The sequence below is a fragment of the Hyperolius riggenbachi genome, chromosome 1 (assembly GCF_040937935.1).
Source record: "Hyperolius riggenbachi isolate aHypRig1 chromosome 1, aHypRig1.pri, whole genome shotgun sequence".
NCBI lineage: Eukaryota > Metazoa > Chordata > Amphibia > Anura > Hyperoliidae > Hyperolius > Hyperolius riggenbachi.
The window spans coordinates 159,497,920-159,515,896 of NC_090646.1; the positions used below are offsets into that span (position 1 = coordinate 159,497,920).

At 43.3% G+C, this 17,977-nt stretch overlaps 1 protein-coding gene across 3 annotated transcripts in view; it reads right to left on the reverse strand.

Moving 5' to 3' along the window:
* GALNT7 (polypeptide N-acetylgalactosaminyltransferase 7) overlaps positions 1-17,977 on the reverse strand; it is a 253,098-nt gene that overhangs the window by 139,643 nt on the left and 95,478 nt on the right. The window lies entirely within an intron of this gene.

Sequence of the window (17,977 nt, forward strand, 5' to 3'; positions counted from 1 at the left end):
GTTATCTGCTGCCTCAGACAACTTTGATCATGCATGTTTACAAGCCTTAAAGTGATACTTAAAAGGACTCAGAGCTGAAAAAGTAAAAAGATTATATACATACCTTCAGCTTCTTCCAGCCCCATCCGCTTGGATTGATCTCATGCTGCCGTCCTCCGCGATCCGCAACTTCGGGAACCGGGTCCCCGTACTTCCGTCGCCTCGGCCAGTCTACGCAGGAGAAGTGAGCCCTTTATGCATCTCTCCAGGGGCTGCTAGAGAGATACGCAAACAGCGCACTTCTCTTACGTTAGACTGGCTCCGACACAAACTGAAGAGATAAACAATTGTATCTATCCTCCTACTCCTAAAAAAATGCCTTTTAGATATTCCACAGTTTTAGGTTATGCTTAAAAACTTAAAAAAGCAAATTGTTTTGTCTCAGCTGAATGTAACAGTCTGTCTTTGTGTCTCAGTGTGCTCAAATATATTAACTATTGACTTTTTTTATCTCTCCTCTCCTGGCAGTGAACTGGGCTTCCTAGAGCAAAGTATGTTGTGGCTGTAATTCCTTATTAGCAGTCCGACTGGGTCCCAACTAGAGAAAAACTGTCAGTAGAATATTAACTCTTTCAGGCAGAGAAAGAAGAAAAAGCATCACAGCATGTTTATGTGCTATGCACTGCTCATACAAATGAATATATCATCATGTCACGTCACTTAAGGTTTCCTTTAACCTCCTTGCCGGTTATCCCGAACTCAGTTCGGGGTAACCTGCGCAGGAGGATTTCTCAGGCCCCGCTGGGCCGATTTGCATAATCTTTTTTTGTTACAAGCAGCTAGCACTTTGCTAGCTGCTTGTAACATCCGATCGCCGCCGCTCGCCGCCAATCCGCCGCTATCCGCAACGTCGCGCCGCCCCCCCCTCCAGACCCCTTGCGCAGCCTGGCCAAATCGGGGCCAGGCAGCGCTGAGGGGTGGCCCGGGATTCCCTATGACGTCCCGACGTCGATGACGTCATCCCGCCCCGTCGCCATGGCGACCGGGGAAGCCCAGCAGGAAATCCCGTTCTGAACGGGATTTCCTGCTTACTCTGATTGCCGGAAGCGATCGGAGTGGCTGTGGAGCTGCCGCTGCTCAGCGGCTATCATGTAGCAAGCCCTGGGCTCGCTACATGATTTAAAAAAATTTAAAAAAAGTGCTGCGCTGCCTCCTTGCCGGGGGAATTAGACCGGCAAGGAGGTTAAGGCTGCACCTATACTTATGATAGCACAAAGGTCATATGTTCTAATCTAGGCAGTCTTCCACCCACTGGATTATATCTGTGAATACTATTGTAACATCTCGCCGCTCACGGTGGCGGAACGCCGAGACCCACACTGAGGCGCAAGCCTCTGGGTCTCAGCGAGGATCTGATGTCAGTGGAACACAATGTGCTCACTTCCCATTAGCTAAGCGCCGGACGCGTCCTCAGTACTCGCTCTGCCGCTGTAAACAATGACAGCATATGTACATGGCGTGCCAGCTAACTTGCTGACACGCCGCAACACTATTGGGCGTTTTGGATTTCTTTTATTGGTTAATTCTAGTATAGGGGTAATGTGGGCGCCCTCAGTCTTAGCCCGTGATAGCCTCTGCTGGGAATATTGCTGAGATTGCGCTCACAGCTGCTGATCTTGTGCCGACTTGTCTGTATCTTGACCAAGCTTATTTCCAGATTGATCTTCTGTTGCCGACCTCTGCTTTGTTCCTGACCACTCTCTCTGATTGGATTACCCGTTGCTGACTCTGCCTGTACTTGGATATCCCTGACTGCTGCCTGGATCGACCTCTGCTTGTTAATGGTTACTCTCATGAACTCTGCCTGGCCTGACTCTGGATTGAACTGACGATGAATCTGTTAAGTGCTGAACTGCTTACTACCAATCCTCTCCTGCCTGCTGTTATCTGCTATCATCTGGACTGCCTCTACCCCCAGGCCTCAGGTGACTATACATTGCATACTGTGCTTAACCCTTACTTCTTGTTTGGTAATAGTATCTGCCAGTCTGTATGCTACATCTGCCTGCAGGGTATTGTAGAATTGCATTAGGTAGGTGTTAGGGCTGGGCTAGAGGTCAGTCATATGGGCATACAGCCTGACCTATAGTCATTGACCAGACTAGCCTGACAACTATACAATTCTTCAGAACTACGTGTGCCTAACAAAGAAACTCTGTATACATGAAGCCAAGAGCCTCTCAGAATCAGCTGTGCTCCGACTAGATGTACACCCTGTGATAACTACATTGGACAGATAATTCACTGTGCACGTGGCCCTTAAAAGGCCTTTAAGATCAATACTTAATACCACAGAAATCAATAGTAAAATGATAAGGACAGTCTGCAAAATACAGATAGAAGATAATCACATTATTCACCATGCTCCTTCACATTTCAGAAACACTAATAGGCCTCAGTACAGAGACAAATACGGCAGTTGTAACAATCATATAGTATTAGGAAGCAGTCAGATTGATAGGCCTTAATCCTGTCAATCTCTTACCTAAGAGCAGTATAAGCCTGTGCATGGCAAGATTTACTTTTAGATGCATCTAGATTTTAGTGTCAGGGGAAGAGGCAGCAATTCACAGCATTGTATATACCGGTAAGGAATCTGTTAGCTGCATCCTGTTCATTGGACACGTGTGCAGGATTTGTGCACACGCTCTTTGTAGATTGCGACTTATGACAAATCACTTCTGCCAAGGCTAATTTGAAATGCGTAAAAGGCTGACTGTGAATAGAAGAAAAAACAACAAATATTTGTAGAGTTCTGCAAAGATACGGAGGGAAAACTGCAAATTGAAATAGATGAAAATCTGCTAATAACCCATGAGGGAAAGAGATCACTTTCCATGATGGGTTATTAGCAGAGTTTCAGCTACTTCAATTTGCAGATTTTCCTCCTTAAAGAGAATCTGTACTCTGAAATTCTTACAATAAAAAGCATACCAATCTATTCATTATGTGCTCCTGGTCCCCTCTGTGCTGTTTCTGCCATTCTCTGCTGCAAACCTGGCTTGTAATTGCCAGTTTTAGGCAGTGTTTACAAACAAACTAACCAGCTTCTAATAGGCTCAGCTAAGCAGAGTGTGTTAGTCACACAGAGCCTGCAGGGGGTGTGTACAGCTTCTAGCTAATCACAAGCAGCCCTGCACATTCCAGTCTGACTGCCTCAGCCTGACTGTGCCGACTATAGAGAGAAGATTAGATCATATAACAGAGATAACACAGCTACTGTGCAATTAGGAAAAGCTGCAGTAAGCCAGACCACATTAGAAAAGGCATAGGAACTTATAGCATAGAAGAAATAAAGATAAACAATTTGTTACAGAGTCTCTTTAACTTTACAGAACAGTGTGTGTTCAAGAGTATGAGTCACCACCACTTTACAGAGCCTCGTTAAAGCAAACCTGAACTCAGAACTTCCTCTCTGCTCTAAAAGATAAGCAACAGCATAATAATCTTTAAAGGGACCTTTAACAGTCCCCCCCCCCCAAAAAAAATGAACTTGGTACTTAGCATTGGGCTTCTTCCAGCCCACCGTAGGCCGCGAGGTCCCCCGGCGTCTTCCTGGCTCCTTTACCAGTCCCCCTGGCGGCTCAGTTACCGGCGACTTTTGGGCTGAAGGTTGGCCGTATACTTCCTGAAAAGGGACGCTCTGCCCCCTCCCCCCCACACACACACTACGCGTCAATGCGACGGCTGGTGTGACAGTCCTGTGCATGCACGGCTTTCTAACTCTGAAACGCGCATGCACAGGACTGTCATGCCGGCCGGTGCGATGATAGGTAATGGGAGGCATGATGACGTTCAGGATGTACAGTGGCTTTCAAAAGTATTCGGCCCCCTTGAAGTTTTCCACATTTTGTCATATTACTGCCACAAACATGAATCAATTTTATTGGAATTCCATGTGAAAGACCAATACAAAGTGGTGTACACGTGAGAAGTGGAATGAAAATCATACATGACTCCAAACATTTTTTACAAATAAATAACTGCAAAGTGGGGTGTGCGTAATTATTCAGCCCCCTGAATCAATACTTTGTAGAACCACCTTTTGCTGCAATTGCAGCTGCCAGTCTTTTAGGCCCCGTTCACATCACAAACGCGGATGGCCACGCATGCGGAACGCAACGCATGCGAACGCACGCCATCCGTGTTTGTGTGCGTTGCGTGGCTGATCCCATCACTGAAAAGTGAATGGGACAGCCACGCGTTTTTACAAAAAATGCGTGCAGCATGCGTTCCCGGACCGCACAGGTCCGGAACGCATGCAGTGTGAGCATCAGACACTGCACTCTATGCAATGTCTGATGTCGTGCGTGTCGGCCACCTGCACGCTTTTCCAAAACGCGGCTGGAAACATGTGCAGTGTGAACGGGGCCTTAGGGTATGTCTCTACCAGCTTTGCACATCTAGAGACTGAAATCCTTGCCCATTCTTCTTTGCAAAACAGCTCCAGCTCAGTCAGATTAGATGGACAGCATTTGTGAACAGCAGTTTTCAGATCTTGCCACATATTCTCGATTGGATTTAGATCTGGACTTTGACCGGGCCATTCTAACACATGGATATGTTTTGTTTTAAACCATTCCATTGTTGCCCTGGCTTTATGTTTAGGATCGTTGTCCTGCTGGAAGGTGAACCTCCATCCCAGTCTCAAGTCTTTTGCAGACTCCAAGAGGTTTTCTTCCAAGATTGCCCTGTATTTGGCTCCATCCATCTTCCCATCAACTCTGACCAGCTTCCCTGTCCCTGCTGAAGAGAAGCACCCCCAGAACATGATGCTGCCACCACCATATTTGACATTGGGGATGGTGTGTTCAGAGTGATGTGCAGTGTTAGTTTTCTGCCACACAAAGCGTTTTGCATTTTGGCAAAAAAGTTCCATTTTGGTCTCATCTGACCAGAGCACCTTCTTCCACATGGTTGCTGTGTCCCCCATATGGCTTGTGGCAAACTGCAAACGGGACTTCTTATGCTTTTCTGTTAACAATGGCTTTCTTCTTGCCACTCTTCCATAAAACGCCAATTTTGTGCAGTGCACGACTAATTGTTGTCCTATGGACAGATTCCCCCACCTGAGCTGTAGATCTCTACAGCTCGTCCAGAGTCACCATGAGCCTCTTGTTCGGACTGTGAGTTTAGGTGGACGGCCTTGTCTTGGTAGGTTTACAGTTCTGCTATACTCCTTCCATTTCTGAATAATCACTTGAACAGTGCTCCGTGGGATGTTCAAGGCTTTGGAAATCTTTTTGTAGCCTAAGCCTGCTTTAAATTTCTCAATAACTTGATCCCTGACCTGTCTTGTGTGTTCTTTGGACTTCATGGTGTTGTTGCTCCCAATATTCTGTTAGACAACCTCTGAGGCCGTCACAGAGCAGCTGTATTTGTACTGACATTAGATTACACACAGGTGCACTCTATTTAGTCATTAGCACTCATCAGGCAATGTCTATGGGCAACTGACTGCACTCAGACCAAAGGGGGTCGAATAATTATGCACACCCCACTTTGCAGTTAATTATTTGTAAAAAATGTTTGGAATCATGTATGATTTTCATTCCACTTCTCACGTGTGCACCACTTTGTATTGGTCTGTCACGTGGAATTCCAATAAAATTGATTCAAGTTTGTGGCAGTAATATGACAAAATGTGGAAAACTTCAAGGGGGCCGAATACTTTTGCAAGCCACTGTATACGGCTGACCTTCAGCCAAAAGGCGGCGGTAAAGGAGCCACCAGCGGGACCGGAAGAGGAGCCAGGAGGATGCCGGGGGACCTGGCGGCCTACGGTGGACTGGAGGAAGCCCCAGATAAGTACCAGTTTCATTTTTTGGACTGCTCAGGGTCCCTTTAAAGAACAACATTTCTTTGTTACAGCTGATACAAATACTGTAAGAAATCTGCAGTGTGTCTACTTCCTGCTTTCATAGAAGCAGACATAAGGTTAACATCCTGTGTTTACAAATTAGCTGCTCTGCCAAGGAATGCCGAGATTTCTGAGCTGACACAGCCGAGAAATCAAATTACAGTGGTGATTAGTTACAGATTAGAGAGAATTAAGACAAGCTAAATTCTCTAAATACGTACAGGGTGCATTTATCTCGGTTTTCCTTATGTCCTGTGCAATAATTCAGATTTTACCCATCGGTATGTAGTATCTTGATAGAATAATGACAGGAGATAGACATTTGTATGATCGATATACCATCAGTGTATAGTAGCTTGATAAAATAATGACAGGAGATAGAACACACAAAAAGACCATTACTAATAATGGCTAATTGTGTGATTGCGATTTCCTTGTGTTGTCAGTATCTTGCACATATTTTATTAGGAGGTATCAAAGGTTATGAGGGAGAAAGATAAAAAGAAGGAAAAAAGGGAGGGAAGAAAGAAAGAGAGGAAAAAAAAGGAAAGTAAGAATGGAATTGAGACAGCTCCTGGGCATACATTTTAACCCATTCATTCCATACCCTGCTAAATGTCTTGGGGCTATTTATATTGCTGTATGTCATTTTGTATAATGGCAAAACCTTATTAATGGTCTGGATCCATTTCTCGCTGGTCGGGAGAGTGGCACCTTTCCAGTGGCGGACAAGTGCCTTTTTTGCATAGTAACACAAAATTCTGATTGTTTTGTGAGGGTGCCTCATATGATTCAGGTAGATGAGACCAAAGAAAACTATTTTAGGAGACAGGGGCCCAGGAAAGTCAGTGAGAGACTGGATGGTGCCCTCTACTTCAGCCCCGTAACTGGATAGCCGGGGGCAGGTCCAAAGCATATGTCAAATGTGCCCCTACCCAGCCCACACCTAGTACAATCTGGCGAGAGACTTGGGTTCATCTTATTCAGGCGGACTGGAGTGAAGTAGATACAATGCACAATTTTGAGGGCAACAAGTCTATCCCTCAAACTTGGAGGTCGGCAATAGAGGTTTCCAAGTCTTCCGAGTCAAGGTCCGGGATCTCGTCTCGCCACTTAGCAAGGCACCTGTCAATTCTCCCACACCCGTCTCTCAGAAGGCATCCATACGTAGCTGAAAGGGGTTTGTCAACTTTGGCAGTAATGTAAATAGATTCCAGGTCATCTGAACCGAGGCGTAGAGGCAAATTCCGAAACTGTGACTGAAATGCATGCCTCAGTTGGATGAAGCGGAAAAACATTTTATTACAGAGACCAAATGAGGTCTTGAGCTTATTGAACTGTAGAAGAGCACCTTGTGGTACCACGTGCTGGATATGTTTGATGCCGTGCTGTGCTCAAAGGAACGAGTCAAGAAAAGTCAAAAGGTGGTCCGGACGTGGATTACCCCAGAGGGGAGTAAATGGCGATATCAAGTCAGGATTTTTAATCAAGTTGGTGGCCATATCCCATGCCCTCAGGGGAGCCACCATAGCAGAGGTCAAGGGGTACATGCATTTCGGGCCCTAAGATGTTAGTGTCTTATAGCAGAGCTCCCCAACCTTATCCTCAAGGCCCACCATTAACAGTACATGTTTTGCAGGAACCAACACACAGTCACTGGTGGGGTAATTAGTGTCTCAGCAGAGCTGATTAACCTGCTGGGCGGTCTGGACGAGCTCAGCTCGTCCAGTACCGCCGGAGCCTGCCGCTCAGGCCCTGCTGGGCCGATTTGGCTCAAATAAAAAGCAGCACACGCAGCCGGCACTTTGCCAGCCGCGTGTGCTGCCTGATCGCCGCCGCTCTGCGGCGATCCGCCGCGAGCAGCGGCGAAAGAGGGTCCCCCCAGCCGCCTGAGCCCAGCGTAGCCGGAACAAAAAGTTCCGGCCAGCGCTAAGGGCTGGATCGGAGGCGGCTGACGTCAGGACGTCGGCTGACGTCGATGACGTCACTCCGCTCGTCGCTATGGCGACGATGTAAGCAAAACAAGGAAGGCCGCTCATTGCGGCCTTCCTTGTTTATTCTGGGCGCCGGAGGCGATCGGAAGAACGCCTCCGGAGCGCCCTCTAGTGGGCTTTCATGCAGCCAACTTTCAGTTGGCTGCATGAAATAGTTTTTTTTTTATTAAAAAAAAACCCTCCCGCAGCCTGCCTGGCGATCTTAATAGAACGCCAGGCAGGTTAAGGCCCCATTCACATCATATGCGCTTCCGTGCGCATTTGGAAGCGCGTTTGACATGGGGACACGCAAGAACTGCAGAAGGGTATAGACAGCCTTTCTGCCATTCACATCAAAGGTGTTGCACAGCAGTACGATGCGTTATGATGCGCTTGCATACTGCTGCCTGCATTTTGCCCGCAAGCGCAGAGCTGACCCATGACGGTCAATGGATGGGATCAGCAGTGCAGCGGGTAACGGCGCAGAGGGTGTACGATCGTAACTGTTGCGCTCTGATCGCACAGCCATCTGCGCTGTGTAGATGTGAACGAGGCCTTATTACCTGTGTGGATTTCCACTAAACATGCCCTGTTGGTGGGCCTTAAGGACAGGGTTGGGGTCCACTGCCTTATAGGACCCCAGTATTGCGTCTCCAAATTGACCGCTGGGTTACTAGAGGACGGTTTTGACATTTATAAAGCATTTTGTTCTATCGATCGTGTTGGGGGTCAAACTAACTATTGCCACCTTTATAACGTGTAAGCAGCAGGACAGAGGTAATTATAGCTAAGGGATGATTATCATCTGATGTGTCTGATGTTTTCATCGGATCAGGTATAATCATCATCACAGGCAGATAATGTGACTGCACATGAGAATGGATGAATGACACAGAGTCATTTGCTACAATAAAATATCTACAAACAGCTTGGCTGTAAAGTGGTAAAAGCTGTGCTCCTATCCCTAGCGTATGGTATTCTGCCTGAGCTACAATTGCATTGCTGCCGGCTGCATCCACTGTTCATCTGTGGTACTAGCACCCATAGACTAACATTAGCTCACACATGCATGCAGCCTGCCATGAGCAGGTTGGAGCTGGGACACAACTAATCAGACATATAGGGAGCATAATGTAGCCAGAAGCAATTGATTTATATTGTATTTTTCTCCTGGACTCAAAGTGCTTCAGAGCTGCAGGTACTTAGGGCACGGGCTCCAAAGGCAACCAGGATCGTTAGGGAGCCTATGGGTTCCTAGAGAGCTAGATCCTGGGAGAAGGTCAGAAGCTATTGAGGGGAATACTGTATTCATTACACTATGGAAAAAAAGTGTACTGGTCAGACAGGGCAGTGATGTACTCACAGCACTAGCTCTGCTGTCTGATTTTAATTTCTGAGTGTAGGTGGGTTAAAACCAACATAAGAATACAGGATTTCAGGAAAGTCCAATTTAGGATTAGTACTATATAAACACGTTAATCTCACTATGCTACATTTCCCTTCAGAGTAACAAAAAAAAATCAAATATTAATGTTACCCATTTAACATAACAATTAAAATGTTTATTTTAACATGGACCTTACAAATATGGTGAATATACTTAAAATAAAAAAAACTCCAAAAGAAATGATAGAATATTACACAACTGGGAAAGAACCCCCTTTGCAGAAGAGGCCTCTTCCCCTCAGATAGCTGCTTTAGGGGATGTGGGTTAGCTGTCAATAAGGCTCATTGCTGGTGGATTTGCCCCCCATGCTACAGATTGGGGAGAGTTCTTTCACTTAGCTTCAATGGTTATGGAGGCTCTGGTTCCCCTGAATCCACAGTCAGCCCTGTTCTGCAAAAAGGTTTCCTCCCTTTATAAACAGCAGAATGCTCTGTTAGTACAGTTCTGCAATGGAGCTAAATCCATCATAGCCAAGGAATGGAGGTCCTCCTTTACTCCCCATAGCCCATAAAATAAATGAGTTGTATTGGCTAGAGAAAATCAGCCTCTCCCTTGCCAATCGTTATGAGCAGTTAAAGAGCTGGTCCCCTTGGGCTGCCTGGAGATCATCTTGCCAATTGCCTCTGCTGTTTCTACCATATTTTTGATCTGTATCTGCTCTTGGAGGCCACTGCCTGCTCTTACCTGGACCCCATTCTCACCAGGCATTTCATGCATAATTTATACTCGTTTTTTATTTATTAGATGTTTTTACATTGTATACTGGCAGATCTGTGTTTTCTTTTCTTTTTTTATCTATGCTTAATAAAATGTAGTTGTTGAATAAAGGCAATAAAGGCATTTCACTCTTCTAAGTTGGAAAATGTAACGCTAAAGCATGAGAGAGAGAGAGAGAGAGAGAGAGAGAGAGAGAGAGAGAGAGAGAGAGAGAGAGAGAGAGAGAGAGAGAGAGAGAGAGAGAGAGAGAGAGAGAGAGAGAGAGAGAGAGGCCCATATGTAAAAATGGAGCCGGCAAATTTGGGTTCAGGAGGAAGGCGTTCAGGAGATAGAAGGCTGACTCTACTGCTGCAAAAGTCCCGGTGGCATTAATTACTATTCCCCCTCCAGGTCGCCATGGACACCAGGGAAAGACGCAATTCAGCTGCCAGCTATTGCTGGCAGACTAAGTACACTGTTTTTAAGTAATTTGGGCTCCGTCTTTTTCCGGCGCCCAAATTAGCTTCTGAATGCTGCTATAGCCATAATTCACATTACGGCCAATAGCAGCACATGGTGCGCCCAAATTTGCCAGTGCCTATTTTTTCTGCTTCGCATGTGATTTGAGCCAATATACGCCTTACCCTGCTCTAGCACAACGATGTAATTCTGCTTCCAGCTATTGCTGGCGGCCGAATTACAGTGTTGTAAAAGTAACTTAACCACTTTACCCCCAGCGGTGCGGATTTCTCCTTCCCTTTTTCCACCCTGCTAACACCAAGGGAAGGAGAAATCCGCACCTGACGCCGCTAGCGCCGCTCGTGCACGCCGCCGCCCGCTCGGAGATCAATGAACGGGAAAAACCATTCCCGTTCGTTGATCCAAGCCCCCGCAATGATCAGCTGCTTCTATGAGAAGCAGCGCGATCATTGTGGAAAAAAAAACAGTTTCCCAGCCTCATAACACTTCCTGCATGCGTCCTTCCGGACGCTTGCAGGATTCATAAACAAAAAGTTACTGTGGCCATCTTGTGGCCAAATAGTAAAACTACACCCTAAAGCATTTTTCATATAGAAATACATTAGTTTTACACAAAAAATTAACTCATTACCTCCCACACTCCCTAATTTATTTATTTTTGTAATTAAAAAAAAAATTACAATTAAAAAAAAATACATAAATAGTTACCTTAGGGGCTGAACTTTTTAAATATTTATGTCAAGAGGGTATAACACTGTTACTTTATAAACTATGGGCTTGTAATTAGGGATGGATGCAAAACTGAAAAAAATGCACCTTTATTTCCAAATAAAATATAGGCGCCAAACTTTGTGATAGGGACATAATTTAAACTGTTTTATAACCGGGACAAATGGGCAAATAAATTTCATGGGTTTTAATTACAGTAGCATGCATTATTAAAAACTATAAAGGCCGAAAACTGAAAAATAATACATTTTTCCCATTTTCCCATTAAAACACATTTAGAATAAAATCATTCTTGGCATAATGTCCCACCTAAAGAAAGCTTAATTGGTGGCGAAAAAAACAAGATATAGTTCATTTCATTGTAATAAGTAATAATAAAGTTATAGACGAATGAATGGAAGGAGCGCTGAAAGGTGAAAATTGCTCTGGTGTTCAAGGGGTAAAACCCCTCAGTTGTGAAGTGGTTAAGCTCTGTATTCTGACAGTGCGGAAGTTACTCATTGTGCGTCCTATTACGGCCTATGGTGGCGCCGGCTGCACCCAATTCTCCTGGACTGTTTTAACAGCGCTCAGTGATCTGCTTCCTGTAGGCGATGACAGAATCAGGGGCGTGGTCTAGATTGCTTTCTATCCAGTAAAACTCATCTAAACAGGAAATGCGACCACAGGATTCAGCCAGCCAGGTAATTGTCTTAGGTTTATTGTATAAAGTAGTGATGGTCAAGTAGATGCAAATTACTGAGTTGATGCAAATTTATGCAGCTTGAAAATTAACCAATCGAATTTTACCTGAGCAGGATTTGATTGGTTCATTTTCAAGCTGCATAAATTTGCATAAATGTGTATCAACTCGAAGTTATTTGCATCTACTTGACCATCACTAGTATAAAGTATAGATGTGCAAGTTAAAAACAAAACAAAACTATGCAGTGCTAATTAATGCAAATTCACGCCTATCATATGCTTTAAAAAAGATGTTCAATTTGTACTATTGCTTTAAACAACACATAGAAAACCTAGGAGAGGACATTTTCCTTGAGAGAAGCCTTAAAACAGCAAGTGATGAAAATCATTAGTTTGCCTAGTCAAATAACAGGTGCTCTCAGCCTACTATGACTCAACCTCAATACAGAGCCATTTCTCTAGAATATACACAGCTGTTCCAGGCTTCATCTGTGCAAAGGCAGGCATACGCTACACAGCATTTTTGAACATATTAGATGTTGGATTCAATAGGAAGATCAAAATATGTTAAAACAAAGGCATTTATAAACTTAATAATGATCGGACCCCTGTTCTGAGGCTTATCAATGCTGGAGGGAGCATGGAAAGGTACAGCATCTAAAGGTGCCCATTATCGGTACAATTTTTCACCAAATGCGATCTTTAGATGCAATTTTTACGATCAAAATTTACTTTTTATGAAGGCCATCGATAAGGAATGATTGCGAAATGGGAGAAAATCGATCCCAAAGTTGGATTTTATGATCGAATTTGAAAAAAGAATCGTTCAGTAAATGCAATCAATTCATAATTGCCTTCCGATTAGTTATGATCGTTTAAATCTCATCGAAAGATTGCATTTAGTGACAAATTATACCGTTAATGGGCACCTTTATGTTAGCCACTAATGATCCAATCTTTTTCATCCAATCTTACCGTTTCTATGTAATATAAGGGAACTGCCTAAAGTATCCATTCAATATATTCACTCAATTTACCCTTATAGTACATAGATTTGGTAAAATTGGATGAAAAAGATTGGATCATTAGTGGGCACCTTTAGAGATCCAAAGTGCCAGATTGTCTTGCCCAAGAATTTTTTTCTCTTTACCACTCCTGCTGGAAGACACTCCATGTACATGCCACGTTGTTGTCCTCCCCCCCCCCCCCCCTCCCTCCATGGCAACAGATTGGGTTGTCCTTCCCCCCACCCCTCTCAATGGCAACAGATCAGGCACCATATTGTTTTACTTCTTCCACTCCCCCCCCCCCCCCGCCTCCATGGCAACATATAGTGCACCATGTTGTCATCCGTCCTCCCCCTCTCTATGGCAACAGATTGTGTGCCATGGTGTTGACCTTCCTCCCCCTCTCCATGGCAAAAGACTGTGCCCCACATTGTTGTTCTTTCTCTCCCTCTCCATGGTAACAGATCATGTACCACATTATTGTCCTTCCTCCACCACTCCATGGCAACAGATCATGCACCACGTTGTCGTCCTTTCTACCCATCTCCATTGTTAAACGACTGAACATCAATCGAACATCAATCAAGGAAACAATTTTTTTTCTTAGATCCAATTTTAAAAAAATTGAATCAATGAAAATTGATTAAACGTCTAATGTACTAAGAATACCGTATAGTGTATGCCAGGCATATACTGTAAGGGCCAGGAAGCTTAAAACATGCTGCATAAAAGTTGCATAATAAATTGCTTCTTGTTTTTAATGGACAACTGAAGCTAGAGGGATATAGAGGTTGCCATATTTATTTCCTTTTAAGCAATACCAGTTACCTGGCTATCCTGCTGATCCTCTGCCTCTAACACTTTTAGCCATAGGCCCTGAACAAGCATGCAGCAGATCAGGTGTTTCTGACATTATTGTCTGATCTGACAAGATTAGCTGCAGCCAAATAGATCAACATGGCTGTCAGGCAACAGGTATTGTTTAAAAAGAAATAAATATGGCAGCCTCCATATCCCTTTCACTGCATGCGTATTTTAAGCTGCATCTGTACTGAAAGCCATTCGTTCTGGCTATCCTGTCTCACCAACGTTGCACATGTAGGTGTAGGCTAGGCTCAGATTTCATCCGCATCAATTGCACAAGTCTAGGTTGTTCAGAAATCAAGGAGAGGAGGAAAAGAAAACCTTACTTCTTTGTTGTGCAAATGAAGCGTACACCGCTACTTTACATACAAGAATTACCTCACAGAGTAGAATTACATCCAAGGGCAAAAACAGACTCTTTGAAGATAACTAGAAACACAGCATTCCTGTGTATTCCCCGGGAGGCCACAATCAGCTGCTGGAGACAATGTCACTCTGACAGAATCTGAGAAAGCAGGAACTGCTGTTCTAGCAGGAGGAACACTGTCTGCACAGTGATACCTCTGTGTGTTCTATCAGTGCTATTCATGTATCACAACTGCAGTCTCTACTTTCTGCTGTGAGCAGGATTTTCTCTCCTCAGTGACAGATGTGTCTACAGGTATTCCCACAAGGAACATACAAAGCAGATGTATACTCACCACACAAAATGATGGCAAATATGAAGCAGATGCATATTCACACACAGCATGATGTCAAATATAAATCAGCCCACGGGTAAATATTAAAGGCTGAAATCAAGAGTAATTTCAGTGAAAGAGTTCAGCCTGTCACAGAAGGTTCTGTCCCAATGCAAACAGGATCAGTGAGTCTCAGCGTTAATAACTTACCCGAAATGAATTGATGTAATTAAAAACAAAAAAAATTGTTGTCCCACCCCTCCCCCTTGACAAAGCCAGCGTGGCGTTTTTCCTAAAGTCTTCCGAAGCTCTGAAACACCCCAATCTGCGTTGTCTGCCTGTCCCCAGCTTGGCAGCCACCAATTGGATATGTTCACACACAAATCGGTACAGGTCCAGTCAGTTTTTTTTTTTTTTTATCAATTTTTTTAATGTGTTTCAATGAATGTGTTCACACATAAAACATGTACATTTCCAGTCCAGTCAGGACCAAGAGAAAACTGATGCAAAACTGACAGGACCGGACAGCACTGGGCATGTACAGATTTACGTGTGAACCAGGCTTACTGAGAAAGCCCATGTTGGATGCGAGTGGAAGGTGCAGTCACGACACAAATATAAACACACATACAGTCTCTCTCTCACGCTCTCTCAGAAGCTGAAAATATACAATATTATTATTATTATTTAGTATTTATATAGCGCCGACATATTACGCAGCGCTGTACAGAGAATATAGTCTTGTCACTAACTGTCCCTCAGAGGAGCTCACAATCTAATCCCTACCATAGTCATATGTCTATGTATGCATGTATCGTATTTATTGTAGTCTAGGGCCAATTTAGGGAGAAGCCAAATAACCTATCTGTATGTTTTTGGTATGTCGGAGGAAACCTGAGTGCCCGGAGGAAACCCACACAGACACGGGGAGAACATACAAACTCCTTGCAGATAGTGCCCCGGCTGGGATTCGAACCGGGGACCCAGCGCTGCAAGGCAAGAGCGCTAACCACTACGCCACCGTGCTGCCCACTACGCCACCGTGCTGCCCACTACGCCACCGTGCTGCCCTACAATACATAAGAGGGCCGAGTATTATTTTTTTTCTCTTGTCAAGCAAGCACAGAACATGCAATTCTGAACTGACAAAGCCTAAAATGTCATGTTTATTCTTTGAAATGTTCCACACTGTGTCTTTTGTACTTTATTCCATTATAGCAACACTCATTTAGTTCTAGAAGGCTTGCAGAAAATTTGCTTCACCCTGGCTACACTTATTTTCCTAGTACCAGTTCTCAGCAAGCTTTCTAGCTGATTAAGTCACTTGTGTTCACTTTGAACATCTCTTTTGATGTGACTTTTGTATTTGAGAACCTGAAAAAAAACAAATAAAGGCTCTCTGTAGTATCTCTGGAAGTACAATGTTAAGTGAAGGTGAAGTTAGAGGGTGCTCAGGGCAAAGAGCTTTCACAACACACACAGCATGTCAGACTTGGAGAATAAGTAACTTCTGTGCTGCTTCGCACAATGGAGGAAGCACTTTTATAGAATAATTTACTCCATTTGAGCTACAGGCAACAGCTTTGATTTCTAACCCTTCATGTGCAAGTCTTTTATTGTTCTTAGATATCCATGTGGGAAAACCACTTAATGCAAATAATCATCAGCGTTAAGGCTAGAACCTCCCCCTACTCTCCTTCCTAATTTCTCAGAACAGTCTATTTAATGATGTATATAATGGTAGTTTTGGGGTTTGTTTGTTTGTTTGTTCTTTTAGTAGATTGGCAGGTTGTAGACACGGTTGGATTTCTAGAGAGGCCACACAAGTCCAGGCCTTTGGCAGCTGCTTTGGTTGCTTAACATGAAAAAGGGGTTACTAAATATGGAAAAGAAGGCTGCAAATGGTGAACAACGTGTGGAAGAAGAGAGGTACTGCTCAAGGAAGCTGTACATGAAAAGAGAGGGACTGCTGTAAATGGATGTTACACACAGAGGAGGGGAATGGGAGGGACGCTGTTACATGTGGATAGGGAGCAACAAGAAAGTTGGCCTGGGGCAAAAAGAATAAATCTGGCCTTGTTTGTACTTGTGATCTTATCTCACCCACCCAGAATACAGTATAACTGATAGAAAGCAAAGTCAGACTGTTCAGCCTGCATTGTACTTCTAGGGGCATAACTCATGGGACATTTGTTAGATTTCGGTTGCACAATTTTGTTGCACGCCTCCTGGGCTTTTTAGGTTGAATGTAGTACTAATTTAGTGCTAAACAGAAGTTCTCTTTAAAATTAATCTAAAACCCATGCAGAATACTATTCTTTCCCGCGCCATATGCTAACCCTACCAATAATAACTCCCAAAGTTGTCCCCAATAGTAACAAAAACAGTAGTGCCCAAAATTTAAACCTCAAAGAGTTATAAACAGCTAGTAAAGAAACCATCTTAATTAAGTCTCATTTCATGTTCGTTCATGAGAGATTTTAATTAATCAGGCCACTTTAACCACTTGCTGTCCCTATGACGTGAAAATAAGTCTGCACTCTCCTTCCTACAAAATCTAAGATAACACTGTATTTATCTCGACCTGATAACATATCTACAGAGTTGTAAAATAATGACAGCAAACCCCTCTCCTCCCCCCAGGTAATTAAGTGGCAGAGTTAATTAGTAAACAAGTGTAAACTATACATTCCAGGAGCAGACAGTAGCAGATTGTATACATGACTTAATTGTTACATCTAATACATTAGCAGAACAAATGAACTGTTCAACCATTTCAGCCACCGGGTATTTTTCACATTATGCATCAGAACAATTTTCCCCTCCCATTCTTTTGCCAATAACTTTATCACTAATTATTACAAAGAATAGATCTATACAAATTAGGCTTTCTTTTGGTGGTACATTTTGCTAAGAATTATTTTTTTCTAAATGCATTTTAACAGAAATATTAAGAAAAACATGGAAAAATTAATTATTTCTCAGTTTTTGTCCATTATAGCTTTAAAATAATACATGCTACCATAATTAAAACCTATGTATTTCATTTGCCTATTTGCCCCGGTTATTACACCATTTAAATTATGTCCCTTTCACAATGTATGGTGCCAATATTTTATTTGGAAATAATGGTGCATTTTTTTCAGTTTTGCATCCATCACTATATACAAGCTTATCAATTAAAAAATGCTCGTAATATATCCTCTCTTCACATGCATATTACAAAAAAAGTACAGACCCTTAGGTAACTACTTAAGGTTTTTTTTTTTTTTTTTAATTGTAATTTTTTTTTTTCAAGAAAAAAATGTATTTGGGTAATTTTTGGTGTGGGAGGTAAACAGTTAATTTTAAATGTAATAATGTGTGTTTATTTTATAAAAAAAATGTATGTAGATGTAGTTTTACTATTTGGCCACAAGATGGACACAGTGATTTATTTATTTTTTAGTCCTGGAAGAGAGCACTCTCTCTTCCTGGAAGTATAAGTAGGATGGGGAACTTTTTTTTCTCAGAAAGAC